Source organism: Xyrauchen texanus, chromosome 11 (assembly GCF_025860055.1).
Source record: "Xyrauchen texanus isolate HMW12.3.18 chromosome 11, RBS_HiC_50CHRs, whole genome shotgun sequence".
NCBI classification, from domain to species: Eukaryota; Metazoa; Chordata; class Actinopteri; order Cypriniformes; family Catostomidae; genus Xyrauchen; species Xyrauchen texanus.
The window spans coordinates 41350460-41363390 of record NC_068286.1 but is presented as its reverse complement, the minus strand read 5'-3'; the positions used below and the strand labels follow the sequence as shown (position 1 = coordinate 41363390).

General features: G+C 36.4%; 1 protein-coding gene across 1 annotated transcript in view; it reads right to left on the bottom strand.

Moving 5' to 3' along the window:
- The window catches only part of LOC127651751 (microtubule-associated tumor suppressor 1 homolog), a 63432-nt gene extending 52536 nt beyond the window's left edge, over window positions 1–10896 (bottom strand). Inside the window, exon 1 of the mRNA XM_052137746.1 lies at window positions 10728–10896. The gene's annotated coding sequence lies outside the window, so the exon portion shown is untranslated. The remainder of the gene's footprint in view (window positions 1–10727) is intronic.
- Window positions 10897–12931: the final 2035 nt, after the last annotated feature.

Sequence of the window (12931 nt, the reverse complement as noted above, 5' to 3'; positions counted from 1 at the left end):
ATTGATATAGTCCTGATGTGTACTGTGTTATTTATTTATTATACAGCCTATTACAAACACATAGAGACCTGAGTTCAGATCCGAAGACGCAAACCCAACGGTAATGTTGAACTTACGAACTTATGAAAATATGGAATTTTAACTTAACTCAAAAGTAAACAAATCTAGATGCGAAGAAATAAGCCATGTTACTATTGAAAATATTTTATATTGGAAAGCCATGCCAGCTGTGTAAGATGGAGCACTACTGCTCCCTACTGGCAACTCCTCTTGTTCCCATAATGACTCCTACTCATTATAAGGAGAGTCAGAGGAGAGAAGGGCAATAAAATAGAACAAAATTATTTAATGTTGCTTCTGTAATGTTCAACTTGCATTAAAGACCAAACTCTACATATTTTATTGGGCTCGCTTAGCTTGTATATTTAAGTAGTGTTGAGTCTCAGTACAGTCTTGTTTTTGAAATTGTGTGTTTACTTTTTCTTAAAGGGATAGTTCACCCAACATTTTAAATTCAGTCAAAAGTGACATCCTCACATTGTTCCAAACCTAAATTACTTTCTTTTTTCCATTGAACATCAAAGAAGATGTTAAGAAAAATGTTATGAACCGAAAACCTTAGTAACCATTCATTTTCATTTTTGTATGGAAAAAAAGAGCAGTGCAAAAAAAAAATTCTAATAATGTTGCATACGATAGAAAGACAATGACTTGAACTCGACAATGACTTGAATGTTTTTTATTATTGTTATTTTCAATAACTTATTATAAACAGTAATGAAATGCGTTTAAAAAAATATTGCGACATCAATTAATTAATGTGCAAAAATGTAAGCCTGCCAGAACCACTGATCTGCAGATGTGCAGTTAACGCTGAGCTCACAACGCGCCAAAATGACAGATGATCGTCGAGTTCCCAAAATAATCTCCTTTGGATATAAAGATTTCGCATTAGACCGTGTAAATAAAAAAGATTTGCCAGATGCACAATATACAATGCAAAAATATCAGATACAACCACCACAACCTCGAATTTCATCAGACATTTCAAAAACCACAAGTGAAGTTAAATAGTTTAATTAATGAATTAATAAAGATTAATATGTAAAATTACTGTTAAAATGTTTGAGGGTTGTCAGACAATTAAAATGATTCACGATTAATCTCGCGAAAAATTTGAAATTACCCGACATTGCCTCTAAATGTGTGGGCCTTTTCTCAACAGTCAACAATATACCATAACCATTTGTTGACATTATAAAAACATAACACTTTTTAAACGTTACACGTAGTATAAAATACACAGAATTACTCAAATCCAAGTGCTTTCATGGTGATCATTACTTCTGAAGACTTTAACTAAAGCCCTTGAATGCAGCACCTTTAGGACTATTTTAAATAAATGTATCTCTGAAGGAAACTGGCTGTCTTCAGAAAAGTTTCGATGGCATTTTCTTTTCATCTTACCTCCGTATGCCAAATAAAGTATTGTTAATAAGCGCGGGGCTGCTTTGTGTACAGGCGTTACCAGGGTAACAGCTATATGTCTGCTGTAGCATCAGCGCCACTTACCTTATGGCAGGCTTGCCATACTTACCTTGGGTTCAGACCACTGATATATATAGATCAGTGGTTCAGACCAGAGAAGGCGTGAGCGTAAAAATTCGTTCTGGCCGCCCTGCCAACAACGCTATCGAAGATTCGTTGACGCTCTGACGTAGTTGAAAAAGGCGGCAACATTCGTTCGGAATGCTTCGTTTTATGAACTATATTTAAAGGGCCCGCAAAACATCCATCCAGACATGTCGACCGGTATCTTTTTGCCGACCTATCACAAGTAGCTATCCTCATGAAATCTTTTAAATGTGAAGGTAAGAAATCGATCGATGGCTTAAAGTAATTAAAATTATGGTTGTATGTAGTAAGATATGTATATAAATTAATATTTTAAGAGCAAAAATAAATATTTATAAAAAAAATTAACCTCTTTATTTTAGTACTGTGGCTTGAATCGACTTGACTTCCTTGACTGCACTTGAGACTTGATGGATAAGATTTGAGACTTGCTTTATAACCATTGTTATGCTTAAAAAAAGATAATCTATGAAAAAAAGCAAATAAAAAGAATAATTATTATTTAATTATAAGCTTAATTATCAAACTAATTGGTGCAGTCACTATTACTGTATGCTGCTGCATTTCACTATCTCTCTGAAGTGAAGTGAAGAGGTATTCCATTAATCTGTTGTTTAGCCTAGTTTCAGCTTGTAGACTGGAAAAGCTTAAAGCTGCCTGCATGGAAATATCTCTGTAAATTAATTCATGATTTACAGTATGCATTCAAATTATAGTACACATTCACAATGAAGTCTGCATTAGGTCAGAGTCACACTTCTCAATCAAATGTGGGTGATTATGTGGGTCAGATAGAAGCTAATGGGAGAAGGCTTTTATTTTGATATTCAAGGCATTTTTTTTCTCACACAAGGCACAATACAGTTACAGCCACAATAGAGGCCTTGTGTTTCCAGACAAATGCCTAATGGTCCTGACCAAGAATCTGGTTGTTCTGCTCACAGAAACCTTTCATCCACCAACATCTTTAAGTCATCTTTTAATACAAAGAACAGTGTAATATCAACCTGTCAGGGGAGGACGAGTGGGTGGCAAAATATGCCAGTGCCATTTCCACTGGCACTGCAAATACAACACCATTTCAACCCTCTCAACATTATCAGTGAGGCTATTTTCCAGGTACTGAGTGAATGTATAGTGGGATTATGGGTAGGTTATAACAGGTTAAAGTTTTTATAAGTTTGTAGGCAAGATGAACAATCCTTCTCTTTTCAATTTCCTGGTGCCATTTGACTGCAAAAATCTGCCTCTGTTACAGATGCAGCTACTGTTGTTGAGACAGGGCTTTGACAGCACAAGCTCATATATCACTTAGGAGCACAAGATCCTAGCACCCACATAGAACCTTAATAGCAGCTGATGAACAATAATAAAAAAACACAAGTCACATATTTTTATTTTTATAAAAGTACATTTAAAGTGCTAGTAACAACCAATAGTACTGTATATCACTGTAAATTCAGTAATTACTGTATTATGAAACAATTCCTGCTTACATGAACTTCCTGGCCTTTATGTCGCTCTGTGTAACATGGGTTGTCTGAGGCCACTATCATTTTCTGGGATTGATAATTACACTTGTTCTAACATATCTGTATACCCAGAGAGGGAGAGAGAGAGAGAGAGAGAGAGCCTGTGCTGTAGCTTTGATTCCGTCTGTGTTAGGGTCAGTCCTACAAACCCCCAGGGCGGGATAAGAAGTAAGAGTGAATTAATCAATTGCATGGGTTAGTAAAATGAGGTTCCAAGACATGCCACATTCCTCTACACTCTCTGACGTGGACACATATACACACACACGCAACACATTTGTTCATGAGAGGAGCGAGCCAGGCCTGCTATGCTCTCTTGCATGCCTGTCAGCTGAAATAAACTCTGAGCGGATATCACACAGGGAAAGAAAGATCATAAATCACACTTCTGACTATAGATACAAAGCTACAAGCCAATACTATCCCAACAGGTTTACTATAACTACCATTTTTTTAAGCAAACAGTGGCAATTTAAGTGATTTTTGCACCACTATTTGTACCAGTTTGCAATCTATGAACATTGGCATTAGTTTGGAGTGGAAGTACCTGTTGTATTGAGCAAAGGCAGATGGGAAAGTGTTTGAAACTTGTTTGAAAACAGTAAGCATTTCTGCAATTCTTTTTGGTGCTACAGAAATTACAGAAAAAATTACACACATTTTTTCCTTAAAATCAAAAAACATTTCCAAAACATCAAATTCATGAGAGTTTCTGCTAATTATTTTTTAATAACAATATCATGACAATGTTCTAACAGCAATGACTGCTATCAACCCTTTTTTACCTGTCTGCCCTCTGGCCCTTTGGGTGAAAAGAAAAGCGAGGGGACCTTCCTTCCTAATGCGTCCTAACAGAATGAGACAGAGAATGAATGTGATATTCTAGAACTGATGGAGTGGATTTCTAGAACACCCCTCAGTAACCAAGGCCCAAGTGTCTCTGCCAGGAAGATTTGAGGTGGCACTTGTAAAGCCAAGGATTAAAGTTTCACCATGACCTTCCCAAGAGTCACTATATATATTTGTCAATGTGATCAATACATTTGTTTTTCCCAGATGTAAAACACTGACTTACCTTTATAATACAGGATATAAGATTAATTTTCTGCACAGCATGTTTTATTTTTTTTGTTGTTGCAATAATTTTTATTGATTCCTACAAAACATATATACAAGAGCAAACATCCCAGTGGTCACATAAGAGTATATACATAGATTATAGATTATAGACACACACAAAATTAAAAAGATTTAAATAAATAAATAATAATAATTACACATCCAGCAATGTTAGGTATCTGCCCCATTTCTCCATAAACAAATTACATTTTCCTAGTGAACTAAACAACCCTTCTTTAAAGGCCACCACCCTCCCCATCTCCGAGCACCACTCATGAAATTAGGGCACTCCTGCTGATCTCCAATTCCTTAAAAGAACCTGTCTGGTGATCATGACGTTAGCTAGGACCAAACTCTTTATGTGTCTAATCTCAACATCGATGATTGCCCCATAGCCCAAAATACAGAGTCTGGGGCAAAATGAAAGCCGAGTGCCCAATACATCACACACAAGACTCTGAAACTTCATCCAAAATTCCTGGATCTTAACACAACCGAAAAGTCATGGGATATGTCTCCATCCTCTGATTGGCATTGCCAGCAGGTGGGTGTGTCTTTAAGACCAAGCCTATACAATCTAGAGAGGTCCAATAAAATCAATGTAAAATCTTGAATTGCATAAGGCACACCTTTGCATCTTTACCAAGATGCAGACTTGTTGATGTTTTTAGAATCCTAGCCCACTTTCCCTCCTCCAATACCAAGTTTAAAGCTTTCTCCCATAATCTCTTGAGAAGTAGAAGGTCCGTACCTCAGACTCTGAATTAGCAGAGAGTAATACACTGATGCCTCATGACCTTTTCCAAAAGCAGTAATCACCACTTCCATTTACATTTACATTTATGCATTTGGCAGACGCTTTTATCCAAAGCGACTTACAGTGCACTTATTACAGGGACAATCCCCCCAGAGCAACCTGGAGTTAAGTGCCTTGCTCAAGGGCCCAACAATGGCATCTTGGTGGTGCTGGGGCTTGAACCCCCGACCTTCTGGTCAGTAACCCTGAGCCTCAACCACTGAACCACCACTGCCCCCACACTTTCAGAGTATCTGCCAATTTAGGGGGGTGTATATACTCCCAAAAACAGTACAGAGCAGGTGTTGCAGCTGTAAATATCTAAAAACCCGAGATCTGGGAATCACAAAATGTTGAACCAGATTTTCAAAGGATCTCAACATTCCACTCTCATATAGGTCACCGAGTGTAGTAACACCCCTCATAATCCACTCTGACCAGCAGAAAGGGGAATTATTAATACATAATTTGGGGTTAAGCCATAAGCTTGAGGCAACATTTAAATAAATGTCCGAATTAAACACTCTGGACACTTTTGTCCATACCGAGTGTAAATGCGAGATAAAAGAATGTAACATAACTTCTCAGATTAGTTTGATAGAAAGGCTTTGCAATGGCAAAATAGGGGCAAAAACTTAATGTTGAAATAATTCTTCTTATAAAAACTTCTTATTTGCTTGAAATAAGAGAGGGGGACATCTATAGGGAGTGACTGTAGCAAGTAGTTGAATTTTGGAATACAATATATTTTAATAACATTAACCTTCCCAATTATCAATAAATGTAATGAAGCCCACCTGCCCACATTGCTTGAAAACCTTTTTATTAAAGGTTCAAAATGAACTCTAAATAAATCAGACAAATGTGCTGGGAATAAAATACCCAAATACTTAATGCCTTGTTTGGGCTAATGGTTTGGGCTGGCTGGAAAGCCGTTATCGGGCAGTACGCTGTCAGAGTAAAAGCTTCGGATTTAGACCAATGAACTCTATCCTGAGAATTTAGAAAAGGAATTCATAAGTCTGTGGAGGCAAGGCATAGATCTACAGTAGTAGGGTCAGAGACGAATAATAATATATCATCTGCATAATGCAAAAGCATATGCGCCACACCTCCCACCATCACCCCTGGAAAATAATCCTCCTTTCTTATCGCGGCTGCTAATGGTTACATGGCAAGACAGGACAATAATGAGGAAAGATGGCAACCCAGCCGGGTGCCCCAATCCAGAGTAAAATAATCTGAAATTAATAAATTTGCTTGTACCGCTGCTACCGGGTGTCTATAAAGAAACTTAATCCATCCAATAAAAGTATATCAAAACCCGTATATTTCCAAAATCTAAGCTAATCCCATTCTACCATATCAAATGCCTTTCGGCATCAAGTGAGATGGCCGCGACCGGAGTCTGATCATTTGCCACTGATCACATGATATTTATGAAACGCCTAAAGTTATCAAAAGAGCTGCGGACCCAAATAAAATCCACCTGATCTATATGTATAAGAGATGTCATAACTTCACTTAATTGGATAGCCAGAATTTTTGAAAACAAATGTTACGTGTAGCTGGATCAGGGAATTTGAACGGTAACTCTTACATTCACTTGGATCTTTGTCCTTTTTTAGAATCAGACTGATACAGGCTTGTGTCATGGTAGGCAGAAGCTTTCCATTCTTTAATGATTCCGTATAAACTTCTAACAAAAGTGGAGCCAGTTCTGTAGCATAAGATCTAAAATATTCAGTGGCAAAACCATCTGGCCCCGGATCCTTGTCTGTAGGCAAGGCCTTAATAACCTCGTCAAGCTCCTCCAAGTTTATCTCAGAATCAAGATAATTTTTTTGCTCAGTCGTCAGCTTAGGAAGTTCTAATAGTTCTAGTGGTCTCCGTCCACACTATCATTTTCAAAAGTTTTCCAAAAGTTACTCATCCACACTGAAATGTATGAAAACGCTTAAATCATGTTACTGCACATGCAGAAAATCCCCTTTGCATGTACGGTCTGAAACACAATTGTCCTTGTGTTCCGAGTAAACTTACCTTCGCCTTTGAAGGAACGCAATGTGATAGTTGTACAAAGTAATATTTATATTTTAACAATGCTATCAAAGTGAGTATCAAGTACAACAGTGCCGCTATAACATGGGCCACCATCTTGATTGTTTTGGTTGGATAGATCACATGACTGCGTCACATGACAACAAATACATAATTTTCAGATATATCGGTTTTCACAGTCCATACTACAATGCGAAAACAGCGCTTTCAAATGTATAAACTTTGGAGTGCATTTTCAAAAAGCTCAGTTTTCGTGGACAGAAGGCCAAAACAGAGAGAAAAATTTGCGTTTTCAAATTAAAATGTATTAATGTGGACAAGGCCTGAGACATTTGAATTGTAGATGTTTACTTATCAGTGTAATGGCACTTACTCTCACTGCTCTTACCGCACAGCATGTTTAACATCATTTCATATTTAGAACCTGCATAATTCCCCAGGCTAATATTCATAATTTGGGAACTGCAGCCATTTTGTAACACAGTTTTTAATAATTAGGTGAGTATTCCCATTGACAAGGAATATAACGCTGATGGCCTAGAATGAAAATATTTCAGCATGAGAGAGAAAGGCAGCTCTACTCTTTGAAACCATCTAAATACATCACATGCATGATTTGATAAAGCTCTTAAATAAGTTGCTGATTTTTTATTAAATGAAAAGAAGAATATGTCCTTATAGCCTGAATATATAATATATATATATATATATATATATATATATATATAATATATAAATGAAATAGGTGGGGTGGGTGTGGGGGATGAATGTTTTCAGTTTGCTTGTTTTCAATTCACAACGCTCAAATCAGATTGACAATGCTGTTTAGCTACAGTTTCTCTTTGCTCTCTACATAAAGTTCTAGAACTGTTACAATCTCTTCAGCAACTTTAAAATTGCAACTATTATTGGCAACTTTTACAATTGCTTTATAAAAATCCAGGTTGCTAAAAAAAAGATTCATAAAAAAAATCAAAATGTATTTACTATGACCAGTGACATAAATTTACCTTTTTATTAAGCAGCAATATTTGCCCCCTTTAAAAGATTTTCAATGGACTTTTTTTACTTTAATGACTGGCATTTTCCTAACTATATTTAAACACACAGCATGATGCCCACTATGTGAAAAACTGAAATTAAATCAAATAATTTAAATACATTCTCAATACTAACAATTTTGGCTCCTACTCATAAAATGAAATGAACATCATACAAAAGTATCTGTACATAATTAACAAGATTGAACTTGGAGTTTTTAACAAATCAAATATATCAAATCTTAATTCAAAATGTTATGTTAAAATATATAAACTTTTATGTTAAAAATGTTAATAAAAATGGAATTTACTATCCATATACTTAAGGACATTTCTGTCACATTCTGTTCCCTTGTATTGCTCTGGTTCATTTCTGAATCAGAGTATGACCATATGTATTTAATCTTCTAGATGTATAGGCTGCCCCCACTTTTATAGGTGATGACTTGTACAAATACCATCATAAATTATTTCGAATGGTGCCAAAAACAAAAAAACATCAATTGAGTGGCAGTTCTGTGGACGGAAATGCCTTGTTGATGAAAAAGGACAACAGAGAATGTCCATACTGGTTTGAACTGACAAGGTCTATGGTAACTCAGATAACCCAGAAAAGGTTAGTAAGTGATTTTGTCACATTAAAATCATGTTAACATACATATTGTTTACACCTTATGACTATGCTTTTGAAACAGTGAGAATTTTAACATTTAAAGATTGGCCCCATTTACTTCCACTGTAAGTGCCTCACAGTAACCCAGATTTTTTCTTTTTTTTTCTTTCATTAGACTTTAAAAACATACTCTAACTTTCAGAACTTCATCCCCAAAAGTTATTGAAACAAAGCTGCAAAAATAGCGTGTTATACTTCCACAACTTTCTGACGTCAGAGTCGGACAGACATTTGAGTACCACAAGAATTTGAGTACAGTGGGCATTCAAAGGATGCCAGAGGGTGCTGAGAGCAAATAAGTCGAGAAGGCATGCATTAGTTTGCAAATGGGGGGCATTTATCAGTCATTTTAATCAAATCTATCGTCAAGTTCCTGTTTGCATTAAAATGTTTAACTAGCCACCATTATATGGGTTGGTATGCATTCAAACTGCGGTTCAGCTGATTCTGAAGTCTAGCGATGCATCTGAAATATCTAGTTTTGCAGCATCAAATATACAGGCGAAGCCACAACATCCGCTAATGCACCTGTATGGCTCTGTAGGTGGATATGGCTCAGTGGACAGAGCAGCGCGAGTCCAAAGCAGGTGCGTTTTTACTCACAGACCGGTCTCGAGCTCTTAAACATGCACCTCTGATCACTGCATCACTGCGAGAACCTTTTTGTTTAAGAAAATATAACTGATTAATGTAATAGCACTACAAATGGCCAATACATCTAAGGGTCAAAGATAGGGTGGACAGTTGTCATACAAACTCAATTATAACTGTTTATGGCAACAACAACAAAAAAAGGGATTAAAAAGTATGATGTGACCCTTTTAATTTTACTGACCAAACTTACAATACTAGTATTAAAACCCCATTTGTATTAACACATTGATGCAGTAACACACCAAACTGGGCATTTTAGCTCTAGGCCGACTACATTTTGCTCTAAATCACTGCAGTCTAACACAAAATCTCTGGGTTTAGTTCTGTCAGAACTAAACAGTTGCCATAGAGATGAGGTGTCTGCTTTGTCATTTGTAGTGTCTCTGTTACCAGAATATCCACTAACTCTATACAGCTCACTCCTGATCTTATCGACTGAGAACATTATTGAAAGCACTATCATCATTTATAGGACATTAAAGTGTAAAAGTGTGTTTAATGCTAATGGATGTCATGTTGGGTGCAGATTTAGGTTTAGAAAAGTACAAAGAATCCTTATCTTGTTACAGTAATTAATATTATTAAATCACACACACATAGACATTCACAGAGTCACGTCCCTCTAAAGCAGCAATGGTGTCTAGCGCATTGTGATCGTTGGTCCTAGTGCATGCAATGTTGTGCCATGGTGGCGTGTGTAAACTCAGAGAATGATCAATAGATCACCCAGGTTTTGTCAAAAAATCCTGGAGAGCTTCCAGAAAGAGGAAATTCTCTAATAAATACATGATTCAGCACTGCACAACTTACGTTAAAGATTGTTAATACTGTCCTGCAGTGATTTAGATTCAAAGAAGACTCTTACTGTATCTATACCAGCATCAAATGTAAAATAACAAAAACAAATCAACATTACTTTACATAACTACACTCTAATTATTGTGTGACCATTCCAAAAGACTGTGGTATGTGAGGTGAAACAAATGCTGCAATCTGTACAAACTCAATAATCCAAAAATATATCCTGTAAATATCTACAATCTAATCCTAATATAAATAAATATTATTTTAAAAAGCCCCAGCTGACTTTAAATTGAATAGGTTTGGCTTATGTAGATCATGAAAACAAACCTTTCACACAAACAGAGAGGGAAAAGTTAGAGGCTCTTACATGCAACTAGGCAATTAATAATTAAAATACGACACAGGCAACTTACCTTGTTTTTTTTGTTGTTGTTATTTTCTAAGTGTTTTCAATCATATCAAAGAACCAAAGAAGTATTTCATCTTATCAAAAAGCAAGTCTTCCACATTAAACACACACAGGTAAGCCAGTCCTGGACAAAACGCCCTGTTTAATGCAATTCTTCCAGCAAAAGCACTGCAAGAGAGCAGTTCCAGCTCGAGCAGAAAGAGAGAGAGAGTATATGAGAGAGAGAGAGAGACCCCTCCCCTCTGGCTTCAGCTGCAGCCAAACCGTGCCGCAGTAACCAATCAGAATTGTCTCTGTGTGCGTAATGTGTGCAAGTGAGCCAGTGACTTTTCTGAGGTAGCCCTGGAATGTATTTTTCACCCTTATCCAGAACCCTCCGTGCCAGCAGACACAGTAGCAGTGGTGATTCTTTTTGCTCTGTGACATACACACAATTGCATCACATGCATACACACAAACACAACCTCCAAGACTACTTCCAACCCACTGACATAGACTGTTCAAGGCACCATATGAGGTCTGAGGCTGCTGGAGATTTTTCTGCCAATAATGAGTCACAGAGCTACACACTTCTGACTAAGTATGTATGTATGTGTGTGTGTGTGTGTGTGTGTGTGTGTGTGTGTGTGTGTGTGGGTTTGGGTGGGTGGGTGGTAAGATTACCTCCTCCTGGCAGCAACTTCTGTTGAAATAGGGAGGACCTCCTGTGTGTATCAGAATGCATGGTTGCTAAGCAGCCAAAATTCTCTTGTTCAAAGAAATTGAATAGTCTGTCTACAAAATGTTAGTAGTGAGAAAGAGAATAAGAGAAATATAGTGATGATGGGATATGACATACAAACATACAAAAGTCAATGCAAAAAAACTTTCAGTAAATTTGATCTAAATCCTGATGGCAAAACTCAAAAAGGGAGATTAAAACCCACCCACAAATCTGCTCAGATTAACAGTGATAATCCAGCTAAATGCATGTTCTTTGAGTTCACAGCTTCCGTAGGGAATGTGTGATACTCATTATTGAGCACAATCACATGTTATCTTATATGATTTATTTTTTCAGTACTTTAGAATTTAATGAAAATCAACATTGGCTTATCTAATTGTACCCATTTAGGAAAGCTGGAAGGATGCCAGTTAAAAAAAATTATTCACCAATATACAGAAATTACAAAACAGAAAAAGTCTCATAAACAGCAAATAATCCTAAAATATTTTTCTGGGACGTGAAGACAATAAAAGTGAAAAATGGATGTGTCATTACCCTTACTTAATTGAATTATACAAAGTTTAATACAAAGTTTTTAAATATAATGAATTATATTTCATTTAGAATAAACCAGTTTTGTTGATCCAACATAATTTAGTTGGATTGGGTTAAATCATTGTTCTTTAGCAGTTTTAACTCAACTACATTAGGTTCATCAAATTTGATTTACTAAGGGTTATTTAATAAATCTTCTTACATTTGTCCAACTTCATTTATTTTTTTAATAATTAGTACATTTCAGGTGAGCAAGAGTAAGGACTTTTATTTCATTGCTCTGACAATTTAATAGCAGGTGCTTAAAGAGCAAAGCAGTACTCTAATCATAAAGGTGAAAGTGCATTCTCAAACTAAGCACAAGCACCATTCTTCACCACATTGGTTACCCCCAAAACTCCAGCATAACAGCCACTCTTTATATACCAATATAACAAATCTCCTCTTATATATAGATAGACAGCAATAAAGTCAAAACATTTTCTAGAATTGTGTTGCTTTAGTTAATTTCATGTAAATTAAACAAGCAGCAAAAATCTCCTTTTTTGTTGTTGAGTGAAATTGGATGGTCTACGACCACGTCCACACTAATCCATTTTCATTTGAAAACGTATTGAATTTACAGTTGTGTTATCACTGAACTATGGTCTAAAGTAGTCACCTCAATATACAGTCTCACAGATGTTTCCATGATAAACTCATAAATTCATAAATAGCTTTTCATATTGGATGCCAGAGAAACAGTGCTGTGTCTGACATGACTTTAGAAAAAACACACACACAAAACCACAAGTGTTTTAGAGTATCAGTAAAGAATGAAGAGGTTGAAAGAAATTGCTCTGTACACTGTTGTGACGAAGAGGAAAGCTGAATCAGCTGATCAGTGGGAGAGCAAGATAAAGGGGAGTTGGAGGCGCCAGTTGGAGAGAGAGTGAGAGAGAGAGACG